Source organism: Spinacia oleracea, chromosome 4 (assembly GCF_020520425.1).
Source record: "Spinacia oleracea cultivar Varoflay chromosome 4, BTI_SOV_V1, whole genome shotgun sequence".
In the NCBI taxonomy this organism is placed as follows: Eukaryota; Viridiplantae; Streptophyta; class Magnoliopsida; order Caryophyllales; family Amaranthaceae; genus Spinacia; species Spinacia oleracea.
The window spans coordinates 120,096,113-120,101,846 of NC_079490.1; positions in this window are offsets into that span (position 1 = coordinate 120,096,113).

Sequence of the window (5,734 nt, forward strand, 5' to 3'; positions counted from 1 at the left end):
AGCGATGTCGCGCGCCCAGCGAGCGATGGCTCGCGCGCCCAGCGAGCGATGTCGCGCGCCCAGCGAGCGATGTCGCGCGCGCACTGCGAGCGATAGCCCGCGTGCGATGAGCGCTGGCGCGCGCAGCGAGCACCAATGCGTGCGGAGGCTTGCGATAGGGATGCAGCAGCTATGCGACGAGCGCATGGGCTGCGCGCACATGGCCAGCAATGGATGTGTGCGTGCGGCCCATGGGCGTGCAACGCGTAGGGTGTTTGCGTTACGATTAGATCGTTCTGAATGTTTAATTTGAAAATTTCAGTTCACGTAATTTTAATTAATTTTAAAATTAATAATTTAAATTATTTTCTTGGATTTTAATTTTGAATATTATAATTATAATAAATGTTATTTATTCTAATTATTTTACTAAAATTAAAATCATGAATTAATTTAAATGCGACTGAAATTAAATTAAACTTTTTGGATTCAATTATAAATTTATATGAGCTTTAAATTTTAATTAAATTTGTATGTTTCCGGTTAGACTAGAAATACATTTTTATGTTTAAAATTGGTAAAGCATATGAATTTATTGGTTTAAGTGGGAGCGCTTTTTAGTCATAAACTCTTGATTAGGTCTACAAATCCTTAAGGTTAAAACAACTTGATTAGAATTAATAAGGACTGAATAATTGGTAGATTATTGGTGCCCTTGATTAATTGCTGCAAATGTTTACGTGATGCATAATGTGTTTTACTAACCAGCTATGTGGGCCATTCATGATAATGAATGGGTGAATGGTATATATTGTATATGTACTGTTTTGCAGGTTATGAAGTGACTAGTATGGCCCAAATAGGATAGAAAATATGGTCTGCGTACCATTAATTTGAATGTAATTGGTCTAAAGTACCAAAGTTATTTTTCAATTCAAATATGGTCTGCGAACCATCAAATAGTTGTAATTAGTTATAGCTTATCCTATTTGAAGAAAATGGTGCCTCCCACGGAGATTTTCAAGACGGACTTTGAAGTCAAAGCTTCAAGATGAAGTCGGGCCATACTAGATCACAAATATCTTATGCATGTTTTAAGTTATTTATTGCTTTAAATATGTCTTAAAATGCATGAGATCAAAAGCTTGATTATGTTGCATGATTAAGGATTTTAGTTCACTTAAAATCTAACCAACATAGTAAGAGCCTTAAGTTCCAAACTTAAAAATTGAGTTAAAAGGTGCCATGCCAAAATATACACTTGCTTGGATATCCTTTACATCAATCTAGTAATAGTTTTCGCTCAGCGAGGTGTTACTTATTGGTTCTAAAGGGGCAAGGTACACAAATAATTGTGAGTACATGTTAGTTTTGGTGAAACTCAACGATATAAGTAAGGAGTCCTTTTATGTCGTGGCAAATTCGATAGGTTTACCTAATAAGTTCTTAGACGTACCTATCAACCAAGAATAGTTTCTAGACTATTAGCAAAAGGCTTTTGCTTACCTAAGATGTTCTAGGATTAAGTCGACAAACTGTGCTTAGTTCTTCAATGATTTTAGGATCTTGGAATCATTTTATTCACACCTGCCGGAACACATAAATTGAATAAAATGCTTAATAAACATTGAATTATGCATGTATGCTAGAATTTAAGTTTATTAAGAGAAACTGTGAATGGTTATTTATTTGTTTATTCTTTTCAATTGTAGTTTTTAATATGGCAAACAACAATTCATTCAACATTCGATCAATTCTCGAAAAGGAGAAGTTGAACGGGAAAAACTTCCTTGACTGGCAAAGGAACTTGCAAATAGTTCTTATGCAGGAAGAAAAGGAGTATGTCCTAGATGAGGCGATGCCCGAAGCTGCAGGCGACGGGGTCACTCAGGCAGCCCTCAATCGTTGGATTGATGCCAACAAGGATGTGAAATGTCTAATGCTCGCCACCATGAGTGCGGATCTGCAGAAAACGTTCATCAACTCAGATGCTTTCACAATCATCAGTGAGTTGAAGAACATGTTCCAAGATCTGGCTCGAGTCGAAAGATTCGAGACTCATAGGCAAATTCTTGAGACCAAGCTTAAGAAAGGCGAGCCCGTAAGTCCACATGTTCTCAAAATGATTGGACTCATTGAGAATATGAGTCGGCTGGATCAGCAATTTTCTCAGGAAATGGCTATAGACACCATCCTCCATTCTCTTCATAGCGGGTATGATCAGTTCAAACTGAACTACAGTATGAATAGTCTGGACAAAACGCTCACTGAGCTTCACGGTATGCTGAAGACCGCTGAAAAGACGCTCAAAAGTGATAAGCAGGATGTGCTTATGGTGCGTGGGGGCAAGTTCAAGAAATCTGGAAAGAAGAGGAATGCTAAGAAAGGTGGCAACAAAGCCAGCCCAACTAAGCAAACTGGCGCCAAATCTGCAAAGAGAAAGGTCAGTCAACCCACTTCTGAATCCGAATGCTTCTACTGCAAGAAGAAGGGGCATTGGAAGAGAGATTGCTTGAAGCTAAAGGAAGATCAGAAGAACGGAACAGTCGTTCCATCTTCAGGTATTTTCGTTATAGACTGTATACTTGCTAATTCAACTTCTTGGGTATTAGATACAGGTTGTGGCTCACACTTATGTTCCAATCCACAGGGACTAAGAAGAAGTAGAAAGTTAAGCAAGGGTGAAGTCGACCTACGAGTGGGAAATGGAGCACGGATTGCTGCATTAGCTGTAGGAACTTAGTATTTGTCGTTGCCCTCCGGGCTAGTTTTGGAACTGGAAGAATGTTTCCATGTTCCAAGTCTTACTAAAAACATCATTTCAGTTTCTTGCTTAGATGCTAAGGGATTTTCCTTTATAATAAAAGACAATAGTTGTTCGTTTTATTTTAAAGAGATGTTTTATGGATCTGCTAGATTAGTCAATGGACTTTATTTATTAGATCACGACAAACAAGTATATAACATAAATACCAAAAAGGCCAAAAAGGATGATTCAGATCTCACCTATCTGTGGCATTGTCGATTAGGCCATATAAACTTGAAACGCTTAGAAAGACTTCAAAGGGAAGGAATTCTAGAACCATTTGACTTAGAGGATTATGGTAAATGCGAATCGTGTTTACTTGGCAAAATGACGAAGCAACCTTTCTCTAAAGTTGGAGAAAGAGCAAATGAACTATTGGGTTTAATCCATACAGATGTATGTGGACCAATGAGTACAAATGCTAGAGGTGGTTTCAGCTACTTTATCACTTTCACTGATGACTTCAGTAGGTATGGTTATGTCTACCTAATGAAGCATAAGTCTGAATCCTTTGACAAATTCAAGGAATTTCAGAGTGAAGTAGAGAATCAATTAGGCAAGAAGATCAAGGCACTGCGGTCTGATAGAGGCGGTGAATATCTGAGCTATGAATTTGATGACCATCTGAAAGAATGTGGAATTCTATCAGAATTGACTCCTCCTGGAACACCACAATGGAACGGTGTGTCAGAACGGAGGAACAGAACCTTGCTAGACATGGTCAGGTCAATGATGGGTCAGGCCGAACTTCCATTAGAATTTTGGGGACATGCACTAAATACAGCTGCACTCACTATAAATAGAGCTCCGTCTAAAGCTGTCGAAAAGACTCCATACGAATTATGTTTTGGAAAGCCTCCAAATGTGTCTTTTCTTAAGATTTGGGGATGTGAAGTATACGTCAAACGATTAATTTCAGACAAACTTCATCCAAAATCTGACAAATGTATCCTTGTGGGCTAACCAAAGGAAACAAAGGGGTATTACTTCTACAATACATCTGAGAACAAAGTGTTTGTTGCTCGAGATGGTGTCTTTTTGGAGAAGGATCACATTTCCAAAATGACAAGTGGGAGAAAAGTAGACCTCGAAGAAATTCGAGTCGAACAACAAACTCTAGAGAATGCTCAAGATGACATTCAGGATGAAACTCAGAGATCTTTAGAAGAATCTGGTGAGAATCATGGTCAATCTAGAAATGTTACCCCGCGTAGATCGCAAAGATATAGATCTCAACCGGAAAGGTACTTAGGTATTTTGACGAACGAGAGCTATGACGTTCTATTACTTGAAAGTGATGAACCTGCGACTTACAAGCAAGCTATGACGAGCCCTAGCTCCAAGCAATGGCAAGAAGCCATGCAATCTGAATTAGACTCCATGTCTGAAAACCAAGTATGGGATTTGGTCGATTTGCCAGATGGCTACCAAGCCATTGGAAGCAAATGGGTTTTCAAACTGAAAAAGGACAAGGATGGGAAACTTGAAGTTTTCAAAGCTAGATTGGTTGCAAAAGGTTACAGGCAAGTCCACAGTGTGGATTACGATGAAACCTTTTCACCAGTTGCAATGCTAAAGTCTATTCGAATAATGTTAGCAATCGCTGCATATTACGATTACGAAATATGGCAGATGGATGTCAAAACTGCTTTCTTAAACGGCGTTTTAACAGAAACTGTGTTTATGACACAGCCTGAAGGTTTTGAGGATCCAAAGAATGCTAAAAAGGTATGCAAGCTAAAGAAGTCAATCTACGGATTGAAGCAGGCATCCAGGAGCTGGAATATACGTTTTGATGAAGCAGTCAGTGACTTTGGTTTCATCAAGAACGCGGACGAATCTTGTGTATACAAGAAGGTCAGTGGGAGCAAAATTTCTTTCCTAGTATTATATGTCGACGACATATTGCTTATCGGAAATGACATTCCTATGTTGAACTCTGTCAAGATTTGGCTTGGGAAATGTTTTTCGATGAAGGATCTAGGAGAAGCACAGTACATATTGGGCATCAAGATTTACAGAGATAGATCTAAAAAGATGATTGGACTTAGTCAAAGCACTTATATCAATAAGGTGCTTGATAGGTTCAAGATGGCGGACTCCAAGCGAGGCTACCTACCCATGTCTCATGGAATGACTCTAAGCAAGACTCAGTGCCCAAAAACACTTGATGAGCGTAGACGAATGAATGGGATTCCATATGCATCATTGATTGGTTCAATAATGTATGCTATGATATGTACACGCCCGGATGTTGCGTACGCACTCAGTGCTACGAGCAGATACCAGTCAGACCCAGGAGAGGCGCATTGGACTGCTGCCAAGAACATTCTGAAGTACCTGAAAAGGCACAAAGATGACTTCCTGGTCTATGGTGGAGATGATGAATTAATTGTTAAAGGCTATACGGACGAAAGTTTCCAAACCGACAAAGATGATTTCAGATCACAGTCTGGGTTTGTCTTCTGCCTCAACGGAGGAGCAGTAAGCTGGAAAAGTGCTAAGCAAAGCACCATTGCGGATTCTACAACTGAAGCGGAGTACATTGCTGCACATGAAGCAGCAAAGGAAGCTATATGGCTAAGGAAGTTCATAGGAGAACTTGGTGTAGTCCCCTCCATTAAAGGACAATTAGCCCTGTATTGTGATAATAACGGAGCTATTGCACAGGCAAAAGAGCCTAGACACCACCAGAGAGTCAAGCATGTACTTCGTAGATTTCACCTTCTACGAGAGTTCGTTGAAAGAAAAGAAGTCGAGATAAGCAAAATTGGAACTGATGACAACATATCAGATCCATTGACTAAACCTCTGCCGCAGGCGAAGCACAACTCGCACACTGCAGCTATGGGAATCAAGCATATTGGAGAATGGCTTTGATGTCTCTGTTTAATGTTTTAAAGTTTTAGAGTTTAAATCTTTGTAAAACATTATTGGTTAATCATTCAC